At 43.5% G+C, this 17,277-nt stretch overlaps 1 long non-coding RNA gene across 1 annotated transcript in view; it reads right to left on the reverse strand.

The window, feature by feature from the left end:
• Positions 1-776: 776 nt before the first annotated feature.
• Positions 777-17,277, reverse strand: part of LOC117203820 (uncharacterized) — a 43,456-nt gene continuing 26,955 nt past the window's right edge. The window contains exon 4 of the long non-coding RNA XR_004486725.2: positions 777-1,104. This is a non-coding gene — a long non-coding RNA (uncharacterized LOC117203820). The remainder of the gene's footprint in view (positions 1,105-17,277) is intronic.

The following is a 17,277-nucleotide window of genomic DNA, read 5'->3' on the forward strand; positions in this document are numbered from 1 at the left end:
ATATGCCAGGCACATAATTTTTTTTAAAGGTACCTATTGTTTTTATGCATAATAATAATTATAGTTGTTTTTATGCATAATAATAATTATAGTTGTAGTTTATACAATAATATTCAGCTGAACCATGTAAGTTGTCGACATTTAACCACATTTGACCTTTAAATATAGAGATTTCATATGGCTCATGCTGTTAATTAATAAGAACAATTAATCTAATATCTGTCCTACCTATCTTATAGGATTATTTGAAGATCACCTAGAGATGGGCATATGTAAAAATGCTTTGTAAAGTGAAAAACCCCAGGAATTCCCTGGTGGTCCAGTGGTTAGGACTCCACGCTTTCACTGCTGTGGGCCTGGGTTCAATCCCTGGGTTCCAGGGAACTAAGATCCCGCAAGCTGTGCATGTGGAAAAAAAAAAAGTTCTAATAAAATGTTGACACACTAGTTTATATTATCAACTTTTACTACTACGACATCTAAGAGAATGGCTCTGTTCAGGCTTCCCCAGCCAATGATAATAAGCTATCTTATCTCCTTTAAATACTCAAATTACAATTTACTTTGAACCCTACTGTCCCTCATGGGAACCCAGCCCCTGCAGAGTGTTCCAAGCTGTCTTGGAGAGCCCCTCAGTGCTGGGTTACACCAGCCCCAGAGCTCACCCTTTCTTTTCCTCTCCTCCAGCTTCGTCAGTGGGCCCCACACCCTCTGTGACCTCCCACCCAGCTGGGCCTGGCCACCCTCTGTGGGTGGCTGCCACCCCTGAGCCCGCCACTGGCCTCCTCATAGCCACTCAGCCCCAAGCATGGCCGGGGCTCTTTTCTCAATGCATCATACTTAACAGAAACCAGGCACAGCCTCTAGAAGGAGCTAACAAAATTTAGGGGACCATGCAAGAAGAGCAAAACAAAGAGAAATACTCACAACCTTGATCGATATGGTTTCTCTCAGAGCCCACAGATCCCAGGCTGGTACCCAGATAATCTCACAGGGCCACCTACCTGGCCAGCCCTGGCTTGCTCCACATGGCAGGGCCCAGCCCAGCGCCACCTCCAAGGTTTGCTTGGACCGTGTCTTCCATCATAGGGCAGACGCAACTTTCTTAAAACAGGGAGAGGAGGAGGAGAGAGACAGAGACAGAAACAGAGACAGAGAGAGAGAGAGAGAGAAACCTCCACGTCATTCCCAGGGCCCTGTCTTGAGTCCTCAATTTCTGCCCCAGGACAGTCTTCCTCCCAGGATGACTGGCAGTGGGTATTTTCCTTTAATGGCATTTACCCCCCTCCTAAGGCCGTGGCCTTGCTCTTTGCAAACAGCAGGATGGTTACAGGAATACAGAAAGTCCAAGATCAGTACAGTTCAGGATATTGTGTATATATCATGTGTGTCCAGCCCAGCCTGGTCCAGGCCCTTTTCACAGTTTCTGTTCCAGGTGACAATCAGGTTCAAATGTGCTTTCTGCGGTCCTCTGGATTGGAGTTCCCCCAATCTTCCAAAACATCCATTCAAAGCACCCACAGTTCCGTAAAGAACAAGCAACAGTTGATGGCCCAGTGCCCTCTTGATCAAGACAGAACCAAGAAACCTTTCTCCACCCTCCACACGCCCCAAAGAGCACAGTAACAGCCGAGTGCCAGGTGCATGCCCCACACACACAAGACCCCTGCTCGCAGTAGCCTCCCCACCAGCAGAGGTAAAAGACATTAACTCGTCAGCCTATCCTCAGAGCCCCGGTTAACAGGACAAGGGCCCATCCATATGACGGAAGGCTGGGACAGCCCAAGCATGCTTTTTTGTGTGTGTGTGTGGTACGTGGGCCTCTCACTGTTGTGGCCTCTCCCGTTGCGGAGCCCAGGCTCTGGACGCGCAGGCTCAGCGGGCATGGCTCACGGGCCCAGCCGCTCCGCGGCATGTGGGATCCTCCCGGACCGGGGCACAAACCCGTGTCCCCTACATTGGCAGGCGAACTCTCAACCACTGCGCCACAAGGAAAGCCCCCCCGAGCATGCTTTTTGTTATGTGCTGCGAGAGAAACGTGGTTGTCAGCTTCTGAAATAGCTCCCAGGGATCCCAGCCTCCCGGGATTTACACCCTTGTGTGATCCCCTCCTTGCGTGTGCGGAGGGGTGTGGTGGTTGGAGGGCTGGTGGAGAACAGCCAGACCTAACGCCTTCTTCCAACAACTAGAATACAGCAAAGGCAAAGGAGGTCACTCGGAAACTGGGCTCTAAAAGCCTGGGGCCTCTAGCTTGCTCACTCTCTTCCTTCTCAGGGCACTTGATGATGTAAGCTGCCGTGTCGGAGACACCATGTGGCCAGGACCTGAGAGGGGCTAAGCCAAGGGTCCAGCAGCTCCCGAGGAACTGAATCCTACCAGCAGCCCCATGAGTGAACTCGGCATCTTATTCCATTCGACACCTTCATGGCAGCCTGGGATTGGCCTTGAGCTGAAGACCCAAGTATGCGGCTGCGACCTACAGAAACTGAGATGTAAATGTTGTTGTCACGAGCCACTAAGTTTGGAAGTAGTTTGTTATATAGCAAGATAATTAGGATGGGAATAATCTTCAAGATGTGTTCTTAAGTAGAAAATTCAAGGTGCTGAAAAGGTGCGTTACATGTTATTATTTGTATAAAAGGGAGAAATATTTCCATTATGTGTATGTGTGTGTGTGATCCATATATATGTATATCCACATATATATTTGCTTCTATATGCATAAAATATCCCTGGAATGATATACATTAAATTTAGAATTTGGGTTGCTTCTAGGGAGAAGACCTAATGTTTGGGGGAGGGAGAATTTTCACTGCATACCTTTTAGATCTTGATTTTGTATCATGTGAAACTGTTGACTCTTCAAAAAGTAAGCACAACATTTTTTTGAAAAGAATCAGTCAATAAACCACCCAGGAAAAACAAAATGAAGATAAAATTTTTCAAAAAGCAATTAATCAAACTTCAAACTGAGGAGCTATTACCAATTTTGTACCTGCCTCTTATCCCCCATATCCAAGTGCTGTCAACTCTCCTTTCAGAATATCTCAAATCTGTCCCACTTCTTTTTTTAACTTATTATTTTACTTTTAATACAATTTTTAAATGTCACACTCCATTTACAGTTATTACAAAATACCGGACATATTCCCCATGTTGTACAATACATCCTTGTAGCCTATCTTACACCCAATAGTTTGTACCTCTTAATCCCTCATCCCTGTGTTGCCCCTCCCTCCCCTCTCTCCACTGGTAACCACTAGTTTGCTCTCTATATCTCTCAGTCTGTTTCTTTTTTCTTATATTCATTAGTTTGTTGTACTTTTTAGATTCCACATATAAATGAGATCATACAGTATTTGTCTCTTTCTGTCTGACTTGTTTCCCTTAGCCTAATGCCCTCCAAGTCCATCCACGTTGCTGCAAATGGCAAAATTTCATTCTTTTTATGGCTGAGTAGTATTCCATTGTATACATGTGCCACATCTTCTTTATCCATTCATCTGTTGATGAACACTTAGGTTGTTTCCATACCTTGCCTATTGTAAACAATGTTGCTGTGAACATTGGGGTGCATGTATCTTTTCAAATTAGTATTTTTTTTTCAGACACATACACAGGAATGCGATTGCTGGATCATATGGTAGTTCTATGTTTAGCTTTTTGAGAAACCTCCATACTGTTGCCACAGTGGCTGCACCAATTTACATCCCCACCAACAGTGTATTAGAGTTCCCTTTTCTCCACACCCTCCCAACGTTTGTTATTTGTGTTCTTTTTGATGACAGCCATTCTGACAGGTGCACAGTGATATCTCATTGTGTTTTTAATTCTGTCCCACTTCTCTCTTTCCATCTTCACTCCGACTAACTACCCTGGACCAAGCCACAAGCATCTTTTCCCTGGCCTATTGCAATAGCTTCCCAACCATTCTCCCTGCTTCCTTCCCCACCTTCTTTCTTGATCACATTGCTCCCCTTCTTCATACTGGAGTTTTCAGGCCAAATTTTCACTTTCTCTTTTAAAGTGAATTTTGGTATAGGTGATAGCTACCAATTATAGGAATACTCCTGCAAAAACAAAGAGAGAAGGGAACTTATATGTACTAGGTGCTTATGTAAAGCAGACTTTACATATATTATGCTGTTTACTCTTCATAACAGCCCTATGGTGAGGGCACAATTACTGTCCCCATTTTATGGATGAAGAGAGTTAAGGTCAAGGAGGCTGCAGTACGTGTCCACGGGGATTGTCTGCTCAGCACCCCCTTCTCCTGGGAATGATCTTTTCTTATTGTAGGAGCTGCCATCATCTGCAATTATCCTGCCTCCAGGTCACAGCTGATTAGTTCAAGAGCAGGTATCTGACCCAGTCTGGGCAGCAGAGCACTCCCTGTCCTACAGGGATCCCTTCTCCAGCTGCTAACAACTGCAGAAAGACCCAGTAATCCAGATCAGAGAGGAGGCTTTGATGCCCATCATCCTCAACTGAGAAGATGTTGAACTGTGGTAGTCAAAATTCCCTGGATTTGGACCAGGGAACCTGGCTACTACTCCGCCTTCTGCCCTGAAGTCGAGTTTGTCACTTTCTCTGCACTTCGGTACTGTGTTTGTAAAGTAACAGGGTGGGGACCAGCAGAGTGCTTCAGATTGGAGGGGATGATCTCCAAGGACCCTAACTCTTCTGTGTGACCTTGGGAACTGCGTTTCCCCACTCCGGGCCTCAGTTTCCTCAACTATAAAATGAGAGTTGGAGATGGCAGTGGGGGTGAAAGTGGGGAATGGGTGACACAATCTCTAGAAGGACTTTCCAGTTCAAAAAGTCACGGGCCATCACATCAGAGGTAAGGTGCTGTCCTCCTTCTCAACAGGAGAGACGTCTTTCCCCCTACCTTTTGGCTGAGCCCCTCTTTAACAAGAGGATGGTGGACCCTCTAATCTGGGACTTCTGACTCGGAAGGAGCCAATCTCACACAGAACAAATGAACCACAGAGACAAAAACCATCTGTGGTGTGGTGGAGACCCTGCCAGAGGCCCCTTAGCAGCCTGCCTCTCGCCAAGACCCCCAGCCCCAGCCCTCTTGGCAACCCCTGTCCCTCCAGATTTGATTAAATTTTACAGTTCCCGTCATGCACTTGGGCCTTCTGCTGCGAGGGTACTAGCTGCTCTTAAGAGTTCTTTATACAACTCCACTTGGGCTGCCAGCCACCAAATTCTTCCTGCTCATGCATTACTTAGATTAGCTAAGGATGTTGGCATTTAGAGCCAAACGCCGACATTTATCTCGAAGGCGGCCTCATGACAGCCATGGCTGTTCTTTCAGTACAGCACTCCTCTGCAGACTGTTCATTGTAATGTAAGGTGCTACACAAGCTCTCACTATATCTATAATTCTGCATATTTTTATGATTAGCTGACTAGGAGTACATACATTCCACCGTTGGCCTCTGGCATATGAATTGGTCCAGGAGACAAGGCATCAGATTCCAACCACTTTTGTTCCCCAGCTCCTTTTCAGATGACCCCACCTTGCCTCTCGGCTGAGATAGAGCAGGTCTAGTGCCCTCCACTGCCCAGGATGCTGAGAGGCCCTTACACTTGTATGACATTTGAGAATGTACGAAACTTTCACTTACTCCTCATACTTCCGTGGTTGCTACTTTACAGATGAGGAAACAAGGTCTTGCAAAGGAAATCTTTGTCAATTATAATGCAAAGCACAAAATGTTAATGATTTTCATTAAGCAGGCAAATTGCTTAACTTTGAGTCTAGGGCTCTTCCCACTATACCACAAATGTCTATTGTTTATTGAAAGGAAGCCAACTTTGAGAAATGGATGTCCTACCCAAGATGGTCCATACCAGATGTTAGGACAAGGCTCAGCTACTATCATAAAGAGATCTGATAAAACCACGGGTTAGGGGGCAGAAGAGTCTATTTTCCTCTCATGTAATAGTCCATGATGGCTGGCAGCTCAGCAGCACACAGTTTGTCAAGACCCAGCTTCCTCCCAAGTTCTTGCTCTGCCATGTCTGGAGCCCATTTATGAACTATTTGCAAGACTGAAACTGGTTTTGCAGCCACATCTGGGTTGCAGCGGGTGGGAAGGGAAAAGAGGAGGAAACATGTCCATAATTTTAAGGCCTGAGCCCCCCAAAAGCTACATATCATTACCACTCACATTCCAGTGGAGAGAATTTGGTCACATGGCTACCCTTAACTACAAGGGGGGAAGGAAAGTATGATCTAGCTATGTGCCCAGGAAAGAAGGGAGATGGGTTTGGTGGGGTGTCTAGCAGAATCTCCCACACAAAGCACTGAAAGGCTCCAACTATTCTTCGTACTTTCCTTGACCTCCTCCCAAGAAAATAACTCTCTCTCGGGGCTTCCCTGGTGGCGCAGTGGTTGAGAGTCCACCTGCCGATGCAGGGGACACGGGTTCGTGCCCCAGTTCAGGAAGATCCCACAGGCCGCGGAGCAGCTGGGCCCATGAGCCATGGCTGCTGGGCCTGCACGTCCGGAGCCTGTGCTCCGCAACGGGAGGGGCCACAGCAGTGAGAGGCCCGCGTACCGCAAAATAATAATAATAATAATAATAATAACTCTCTCTCTCTCACTCACCTCCTTGTATCTAACAACCAACCACTTAAGGGCCACCTTTGCATTTTGAAGGCCCTTTGGTCGTCTAGCAATCACTTTTTTTCTTGGTGCCAATTTTAAATACAGTTTTATTTAAGACATTGCATTTTCCGCTTATAGTACAGTGCTTATAAAGTGCAGTGTTATTTCCTTTCCCTGTGCACATATCCACATTCAAGTATCAAGAATGACCAGTTATTTACCATAGCAGCTCAACTTTAAAAGTGCCATGGAATTTGGGGTCCTTCAATGTTTTGTGTGGAACAATGCTAAATCTGTATGCTAGGTTGGCTTAATCAACCTCTTCAATGGTGGGCCCAGGAGAGGCACCACCAGACGGAGGAGCTCTGCCACCAGGGAAGCCCCCATGCATGCCTCCTGCACTCTGGTATAACTTGGTAATGATGGGGTTGCAGACTCTTTCCGGCTTCTTCTACTGTTCAAATTCTTCCTTCTCTGCATTCTGGTTCTTATCAAGCCAGTTAATTATTTCATTACACTTATCAAAAATCTCCTGTTTGTCCTCATCATTGATCTTGCTTTGGAGTTTTTCAACAGTAGCTTTCATGTTGAAAGCAGAGGATTCAAGCGAATTCTTAGAAGACACCTTGTCCCGCTGAAGCTCATCTTCAGCTTTGTACTTCTTTGCTTCCTGGACCAGTAGCAATGATTATTTCAATATTTTTTCATTCTTTCAATTACCATCCATCCTCTATAATGAGCACCTAATAGTATCATCTTTAATCCTCAAAATACCCCATTAAGAGAGTGTCCTTGTCCTCCTTTTTATAAGTGAGGTAATTGAGACTCTGGAAAATTGAGTGGCTGATCCAAGGTAGAGTCAGAATTTGAACTCGGTTCTGTCTGACTCCAAAGCCCAAACTGTTTCTGCTACATCATAATAATCCCAGATTGATGTATTTTCTTTGTCACTATAGCTTTTCTTCTTATCCAGAAACTGGGTACTGGTCTTCAGAAGGTGTTTCTGGATAAGAAGAAACACCTTCTGAAGACTGGGTACTGGTCCAAAAGTAAGGTCTGAGGGACCACAAGAGACAGGCTGATGAGGATTTGAGGCCTCTTTTTAGACCCCCTGCATTGCCATGGGAACAGCGTGGGGCCCCAGGATAGTAGCATAATGGAGCATCTTTTTTTTCAGGCCTGTGCTGCAGTTGCCACCCAGAAACTCTCCAGGGCTGTGACGCAGACTCTTCACATTAAAAATAGTTCTTTTTTTAAACAAAATATTTATTTATTTGGCTGCACCGGGTCTTAGTTGCAGCACGTGGGATCTTCATTGCTGCATCCGCGGGATCTTCACTGCCACGTGCGGGATCTTTTTTTTTTTTTAGTTGCGGCACGCAGGATCTTTTAGTTGCGGCACGCAGGATCTTCTAGTTGCTGGCATGAGAACTCTGGGTTGCAGCGTGTGGGATCTAGTTCCCATCGAATCCGGGCCCCCTGCATTGGGAGCGTGGAGTCTTAGCCACTGGACTACCAAAACCAAAGCATGTGTTTTGGTTCCAGATATTGTTTTACAGAAAAGACTAATCGAATAAGAAAAACTTTTTTCAAAATCTTGGAAAAGCCCACTTCTCTTATAACCCATGGACCAACATGACTTTCAGCCCATGTCCATTGTGGTTTTAGACAATCTTGTAATTAACTTCTAGGATGTTGATACTAGACCCAATGGCAAGGAGGAGGGACCGTGTGTTTAATGTCTTTGTGTGACAAACTTATTCTCTATCTGATCAGTCAGCATAGGCAGAGTCCCTAATTCCAAACTAGATGGAACTTAAGGGTTATCTAGAATGAGGCCCATACAGGGCTGCCCTTTTTTCTTACTGTATCCATCCCATCCTTGGACCCATTCACTCCCAAGTCACCACTGTACTTCTGGGCTGCTCCTGAAACCTCAACATTTTTCTTTCAACTCAACCGACATCTTTTTCTTGAAAACCTTCATCTGTTGGCCCTGGTGTTCCCTCTTGTATCATCGAAAGCAAATCTAATTCCCCTCCCATGTGACAACTCTTTACACATCTAAAGATATAGCCCTGTCTCCCAGAAGTTTCTCTTCCTTGAGTGAACATCCCAGCTCCTTTAACTTTTTCCTGGATAATAGCTCTTAGTTTCCTAATCCCACAAGCAGCCTGGTCCTCCCTCTGCAGAAGGGATTTCCTTTTATGTTGCCTCGGAGGCAACCCATTTACCATTTTGTCCATCTCCCTTATATTGGTCAGGAATAGAAATCCAACTCAAATCAAAGTAAGACTAATAACAAATAAGGGAAAGGGGTTGACAATGTATTGACTCACAAAACTGACAATTCCAGGAACTAGATCTTTGCCTTCAGGCATGGCTGGATCCAGGGAATCAATGTTATCAGGACTCAGTGTCATTTTGCTCATCTCTTAATTCTGTTTTCTTCTGTGTTGCCTTCATTCTCAAACACAAACTTTCAATGCAGTAGGTCATAATGACTCAAGGCTAACATCCTCCCAGTTCTACACCCTCAGTGGAGTGGCTGCATTTCTCCCCATGATTGCAACAAAAGTCCCAGCCCTGGGTCTTATTGGCTGCTTGTGTTTCCTAGAAGCCAGAGGATAAGACGGATCCCTCAGAACCACACAGACTGAGAGTGGGGAAGGGAGACTCCCCAAAGGAAAATCTCATTGCTATTATCAGAAAAAGTAGAATAATGAAGAGAGCATAGGCAAAACATTCTCTGACATAAATTGTACCAATGTTTTCTTAGGTCAGCCTCCCAAGGCAATAGAAATAAAAACAAAAATAAACAAATGGAACCTAATCAAACTTACAAGCTTTTGCATAGCAGAGGAAATCATTTTTTCAAAAAAATGAAAAGACAACTACAGACTGGGAGAAAATATTTGCAAATGATGCACCCGAAAAGGGCTTAATCTCCAAAACAGACAAACAGCTCATACAACTCAACAACAACAACAAAAACAACCCAATCAAAAAATGGGCACAAGACCTTAACAGACATTTCTCCAAAGAAGACATAGAGATGGCCAGTAGGCACATGAAAAGATGCTCGACATTGCTAATTGTTAGAGAAATGCAAATCAAAACTACAATGAGGTACCACTTCACACCAGTCAGAATGGCCAACATTAAAGAGTCTACAAATAACAAATGCTAGAGAGGGTGTGGAGAAAAGGGAACCCTCCTACCCAGTTGGTGGGAATGTAAGTTGGTGCAGCCACCATGGAAAACAGTATGGAAGTCTCTCAGAAAACTAAAAATAGAATTACCATATGATCCAGCAATCCCACTCCGGGGCATATATCCAGACAAAACTATAATTCAAAAAGATACATGCACCCCTATGGTAATAGCAGCACTATTCACAATAGCCAAGACATGGAAATAACCTAAATGTCCATTGACAGAAGAATGGATAAATAAGATGTGGTACATGTATACAATGGAATACTACTCAGCCATAAAAAAGAACTAAATAATGCCATTTGCAACAACATGGGTGGACCTAGAGATTATCATACTAAGTGAAGTAAGTCAGACAGAGAAAGACAAATACCATATGATATCACTTATATGTGGAATCTAAAATATGGGAAAATGAACCTATCTACAAAACAGAAACAGACTCACAGACATAGAGAACAGACTTGTGGTTGCCAAGCAGGGCAGGGGAAGGGAGAGGGATGGACTGGGAGTTTGGGGTTAGTAGATGCAAACTACTACATTTAGAATGGATAAACAACAAGGTTCTACTGTATAGCACAGGGAACTATATCCAATTTCCTGGGATAAACCAAACCATAATGGAAAAGAATATAAAAACAATGTATATATGTGTATAACTGAGTCTTTGCTGTACAGCAGAAATTAGCACAACACTGTAAATCAACTATACTTCGAAAAAAAAAAAAAAGGAAAGAAAAAGAGGAGTAAATGATGGGTACAAAAATACCAGTGAAAACAGATATCCACTCCATCATTTTTACCCTCTCAGCTACATGGATTTCACTATCTTATCTTTCCATCCTCCAGAGTGTTCAGCACAGTGGGAGCTAAAAATTGCTTGCTGAATGTACAAATCATGCTCAGAGAAGAAGGCCAGCTCTTTGCAAAAAAAGGAAATTGCCCCAGCAGGAGGCAAGTTACTCAACAAATATTTATTGATACTTACTCTGTGCCCAGGGACTGCTCTAGATGAACAAGCAAAACAGACAGAGCTCTTGCCCCCAAGGACCTTACCTTCCAGTGGGGGGTGGAATGGGAGACAATAATGATCATAAGCAAATGCACAAACAAATAGACAAAATGCAGGTGATAGGAAATTCTGACACATGCTACAACATACATGAACCTTGAAGAAATTACGCCAAGTGAAATAAGCCAGACACAAAAGAACAAACACTGTGTGATTCTACTTATATGTGGTCACTAGAGCAGTCAAATTCATAGAAACAGAAAGGAGAGTGGTGGGTAGCAGGGGTTGGGGGAGGGGTGAATGGGGAGTTAGTGTCTAATGGGTACAGAGTTCCACATGGGGAAGATGAAAAAGTTCTGGAGAGGGACAGTGGTGATGGTTTGACAGCAAAGTGAATGTACTTATTGCCACCGAACTGTACACTTTAAAATTGTTAAAATGGTAAATTTCCCATTAGGTACATTTTACCACACTTTTTTTTAAAAAAGGCAGGTGATAATAAACAAAAGCAAGAAAAGGGAAATAGGAAATGCCCTGGAGAAGAAAGTGTTATTTTATATGAAGGGTCAGGAAAGCTCTTTCTGATGGGCTGGACATTGAAGTAGAGTCCTGAATGAGGCAGGGGGTGGCCCACTGACTATGCGGGATGGGGGGTCAGGGGAGAATGTGCAATGGCCCTGAGGCAGAAGTTATGGGCTTGGTAAGAACAGTGAGGAGGCGACTGCAGCTGCGACCCTGAGAACAGGGGAGAATAGCCAGGGCTGAGATCCAGGGGTATCTGGGGCCAGATCTTACAGGGCCTTAATGGCCACAATAAGAGCTTTGGGTTTTACTTTAAGGAGCTGGGAAGCCATAGAAAGAATAGCATAATATTACTACCCTCTCCCCTTTTGAAAAAAATTTCAAACATATGTAAAAGTAGGGGAAGTAGGATAATATATACTAGTGAAATCGAGCAGGACCCTGTGGGGCTCCTGGGCACGGAAACCTTTCTGTCCCCTGTTTCTTATTTGTTGGGAACAGATTCCAGACCCCATGACCTTCACTGAGTCCCAAAGGGCAGATTCAAACAGTTGCTAATCAGGGAAGGGAGGGGATGCAGAGACAAGGCGGGGAGCAGCCGAGAAATAATAGTGTAGCCTTGGGACAGGGTCCTGGTTCACTTCAAGGGATACACATAACAATATCTTTTGAGCTCTTTACAGAACTAAAACCCTCAACAAATGGAAGGTGTTAGCATTCTTCATTCCAGGGAAGACCACCTGAGGCCAGATTAAAGGAGTGCAGGCCCTGCACACACCGTAATCTTATCAGCAACCCTGCCCTTGAACTAGAGCTATAAAACTCCTCACCAAAGCATCCCGGGTTGGGACACACAGATTTTCCAGGGCATGAGACTGCTGTGTCCCCTTTTGCCTGGCAAAGCAATAGAGCCATTCTTTTCTACTCCACCCAAAACTCTGTCTCCAAGATTTGATTCGGCCGGCACGGGTGAATCAAATCACAGAGGCAGAGTTTTTGGTATCACTACCACCTGGATTTAATAATTATTAACATTTTGCCATGTTTGCTTCATCCTTTTTTTTCTTTTGCTGAGTTTTTGAAAGCAAATTTTCAGACATTGTGACATTTCATCCTAATTAAATATGCATCTCTAGAAAATGAAGACATTTCCTACATAACCGTAAGTCTGTTCCTAACAAAATTAATGATTCTTTCATATCTGTATTCAAATCTCACCAATTGTCCCCAAATTGGTTTAACTCGGGATCAGACATTGCATTTGTTAGTGTGTTTCCTAAAATTTTTAAAACTAGGACAGTCTCTCACCCCATTCCCCTTTTTATCATGCTTTGACTATCAAGGAGGTTAGGGCAGTGCCCTATGGAATGTCCACATTCTGATATTGTGACTTACATGTTTAAAGGCCCCCTCTTGCTTCTGTGTCAATAACAGACTATAAAGGGACAAGGGTGGAAGCCAAGAGACCAGTTGGGGGATGTCACTGCAGTAAGAACAAACTCTAGGCTCAGAAGGATAACAGTACAAGAATGGAAGCAATTGGGGGAAAGAGTTGTCAATATGTTAGGAGGGTGAAAAGCTGATAGAGGGATCCAGTCTGTCTTATCAGGGTAGCAGAAGCCAACTCTTAAGAGATTGATGATACCATGAGAAGCAAGCCCATTCACCCTGTAGAAACCCAGAAAGGCTCAGTAACTGGGGGCACCAGGTAATGCAGAAGGCTAAAGCAAGAGGCTCAGTGGATAATGACACTTAAGGGTTTCCTCCAAAAAATACTCTCCCTGCTCTATTCCCTTCAGTGTGGCCCACCAGTTGATAACCCTCTCTATGAATACAGAACTTCCATAAAACTTTTCAGTGACTTACTCTTTAACAAAGATAGACAAAGATTTCCAGTAAGTTGAAGAAAGCCGCCAACATTAAAGACAGAATAAAACAAACAGAAAATATGAGCTTGGAGGAAACAAGGACAATGCAGAGAGCAGAATGAAACGAAAAGTCCCCTCCATACTTAATACCTTCAGAAGAGTAAGAGAAGATCCTGTGAATGTATAAAAAGAACATGACGCTATAAAGACAACAAAGAACAAGACAGAGCATTGAGAAATCAAAAGTATGGTAGCTAGAATAAAAACAATTTAAATAGAAGGACTGGAAGTTATAGTCTAGGAAATTCCTCCAAAAGTAAATTAAAAAGAAAAAGGCAGAAAATAGAAAAAAATCCGATTAAGGGATCAGTCCAAGAGGTCTAAAAACCAATGAACTGGATCTTCAGAAAGAAAGAACAGAGAAAGTGGAGAAAGGAAATTATGAAAGAAATATCACAAAGAAATTTCTCAGAACTAAAGGACATGAATGTTCAAATTGAAAGGGTCCACTGAGTGCCTGGCATAATGACTAGAAATTAGGCCTCACCAAGGTACATCATATGGAAATTGCAGAACACTAGGAACAAAGAGAAGAACATAAACACTTCTAGAGAAGAAAAAATAGAGTGCATACAAAGAACTGAGTATCCAAAAGGTATCAGACCTCTAACAATCCGTATGCTTTAAAATATTGAGGAAAAAAATGATTTCCAGTCTAGAATTCTACACCTTGCAAAACTATCATTCAAGAGTGGTGATAGATTAAAGACATTTTCAGATATACCAAATTTCAAAATTTTACCTCCCATGTACCCTTTCTCAGGAAGCTACTAGAGCATGTGCTCCAGCAAAATGAGGAAGTAAGTCAGAGAAGTAGACATGGGATCTGGGAAAAAGAGATCCAACACAGAAAAGAAGTTAAGTGGATTTCTCCTTTTTCCTAGGAGAAAGGACATCCTAGGATAAGAGCTGAGCCCAAGCCCAGAGGGAATACCTCACATTGGAGCAGGAGGCTGAAGGGCTCTGGGAGGGGCTCCAGTACAACAATGGCACGTGTGGTCGGGGGGGTGGCGGGGAGAGACACTGATACACTCTCTGTTTAACTATGTAGAAAATTATCTGAGAAAGGCTGTTGAAGGTCAAAGAAATTATGCAAATGAAAAAAAGAATGAAATAGTTATTAAGTCCAGGTAAAAACAAAAGCTGCCTGAGAAAGGAAATAGGAACTGTCACATAGCATACTACTTGACTGAGCAGAGAATAGTATTTACTCAGTCACAATAATGCAGACATTGAATATTGATTTAACTGATAATTATGCTATAACTCTATTAGGATGACTTGGGGAGGATAAATAACTGCAGAGAGGGTAAATAAGAAAGGTACAGTCTTATCTGCTCTAACAAAAAATTAATGGGCAATGCTTAAAATTACAAATTAAGAAAATTAAGAAATGGAAGTTTAAGCAATTAGAACAAGCTACAGCGCACAGACCAAATCTGTTTTTGTAAATAAATCTGTTTTTGTGCATAAATCTGTTTTTGTAAATATAGTCGTATTGGGACATATCTCTACCCACTCATTTACCTATATTTCCTACGCTGCTTTCTAGCTACAAGGAGAGTGGAGTAGCTGCAACAAAGACTGTATGGTCCACAAAGGTGAAAACATTTACTACGTAGCCCTTTACAGAAAAGCTTTGCCCTTTTACAGAAAAGTAAACTGCTGATTTCGAATAACAGAGATAAATACATAAAGAAGTAGCCAAAGGGGTTAAGGGGTTGTCCTGGGATGCGGTCTTCTTGCGATGTCTCCAAATACTAGTTGACTAGTTGACTTTTAAAATTATGTACATTACTGCTTTCGATAAAAATAAAAAGATTGTTTTTGTTTTTGTTTTTTTTTTAAAAATTGTTTTTAAAGAGTTGTCCTGATGCCCCTGGAGGGACAGAGAGGGAGACACTGGGCTGACATCAGTGTTCACGCCTGAGCCTTGCCCTGCTGTCTGCTGTTCTTTGCCCGCTGTCCATCTAAATGGGGTTGAGTGAGTCAGAGCTGCCTGGCCAGAGTGTCACAGGAACTGGACACAGGACCATAGATATCAGACTTGGGAAGAACCACTTTGGGTCAGCCTCCTGCCTCAAGCCATTATGAGCATTGTCGATATAATCAGTGAGTGGCAGTGTAGTGGCACAGTGGTCTAAGCAGCTAAGAGCTCTACTGTTAGACTGCCTAGCGTCATAAAACGCAGGCTCTCCTCTAATTAGCTATGACGGGGTAAGTCATTTAATTTCCCTATGCCTCAGTTTTGTCATTGATTAATGGGGCTAATAATGCCTCCTTATAGTGTTGTGGTGAACTTAGTTCAACTAATACATGTTATGCCGAAAGCTCGGTGTCTCTACAGTCATGCCAAATCAAATCTCAGAGACAGACTTTTGGGTAAAGTAGAAAAGAATAGGGACTTCCCTGGTGGTCCAGTGGTTAAGACTCCACGTTTCCAATGCAGGGGGCCCAGGTTCAATCCCTCGTCAGGGAACTAGATCCCGCATGCCACAACTAAAAGATGCTGCATGCCGCAACTGATACCTGGCGTAGCCAAATAAATAAATAAATACTAAAAAAAAAAAAAAGAATAGCTTTATTGCTTTGCCAGGCAAAGGGGGACACAGTTGGCTCGTGTCCCTTAAAAACTATGTGTTTCAACATGGGGTGGGGGGTGGGATTTGATGAGGAGTTTTATAGCAAACAATTCAAGGGTGGGGTTGCTGATAAGATTAGCCTGCACTCCTTTAATCTGGTCTCAGGTAATCTGATGAGTTTCTGTGGTTCCTTTAACCTGGCCTCAGGTGGTCTTCTTGAAGAGCTTCTCTTGTTCCTTTAATCTGGAATGAAGAATGCTGACATCTTCCATTTGTTGGGGGTTTTAGTTCTATAAAGAGCTCAAAGGTATTGTTATGTGTATCCCCTGAGCCCTGTCCCAAGGCTGCACTATTGTTTCTTGGGTGCTCCTTCCTTGTCTCTGCATCCCCTCCCTTCCCAGATTAGCAACTGTTTGAATCTGCCCTTTAGAACTCAGGGAAGGTCATGGAGGTTGGAGGCTGTTCCCTACAAACAAGAAATTGGGGACATGGAAAAGCTTCCATGCCCAGGAGCCCCACAGGGTCCTGCTCGGTTTCACGTGTAATACGTATAAGCCTAATGAATACCGGCCATTAGTATTCCCATTTTCCCAAGTGACATAAGTGAAGTCCAGAGAGGGAGAGTGGCACGCACAATGTCACACAGCAGATCAGAGGCAGAGCTAAGACTAGTGCTTGGGACTCTTGTCTCAGTGCAACACTCTCTCCTTGTACCACTCTAAGTTGCTTACATAGACAGAAAGCATTTCTGGAAAGATACACAAGAAATGAACAACCATGGTTACCCATGGGCAGGTGGAGACTGGGAGGATGGAGGACAGAGTGGAAGGGAGACTTTATTTTCACTTGAAAATCTTCAAACCATGTGACTGTATTATTAACACAAAACTAGGAAACAGATGGATTAATTAAATAAATGAGCTTAATAATACCTTTCTCATGGTGGAGATCAAATAAGATAACAGAAGCAGAAGTCTTTCCTACACGAAAATGAGAGCCAGATGTATAGGGCTCTTACTAGTAATCACAGCGCTTTTTAGTAAAGGCAAACCTTGCTGTGGATTTGTAGAATGAACTGTAGGAAAGGGCATACATTTCAGGGTGTCCATTAGCCAGGGTCTCCTCTTTGGACAGAACAGGTTTCCTTGGCCACAGGGGAAGCCATCTTGGAGTGCAATGGAAATTTCCACCTTGGCACCTTGCAAATGAAAGGCTTCTCCCCACCCCCACCACTGGCTCTCTGACACCCAGCACTTAGCATCTAGGCACCCAGTTGGACAACTCTTCTGGAAAACGTGATTAAGGCTGCAGAAACTGGGGCTTTTATTGGGGATGACAGTGAGGGCCACAGTTTGTTTTTCAAGGGAGGGAACCAAGTCCCAGAAATAGCTGAGC

The sequence above is a fragment of the Orcinus orca genome, chromosome 2 (assembly GCF_937001465.1).
Source record: "Orcinus orca chromosome 2, mOrcOrc1.1, whole genome shotgun sequence".
Taxonomy (NCBI): domain Eukaryota; kingdom Metazoa; phylum Chordata; class Mammalia; order Artiodactyla; family Delphinidae; genus Orcinus; species Orcinus orca.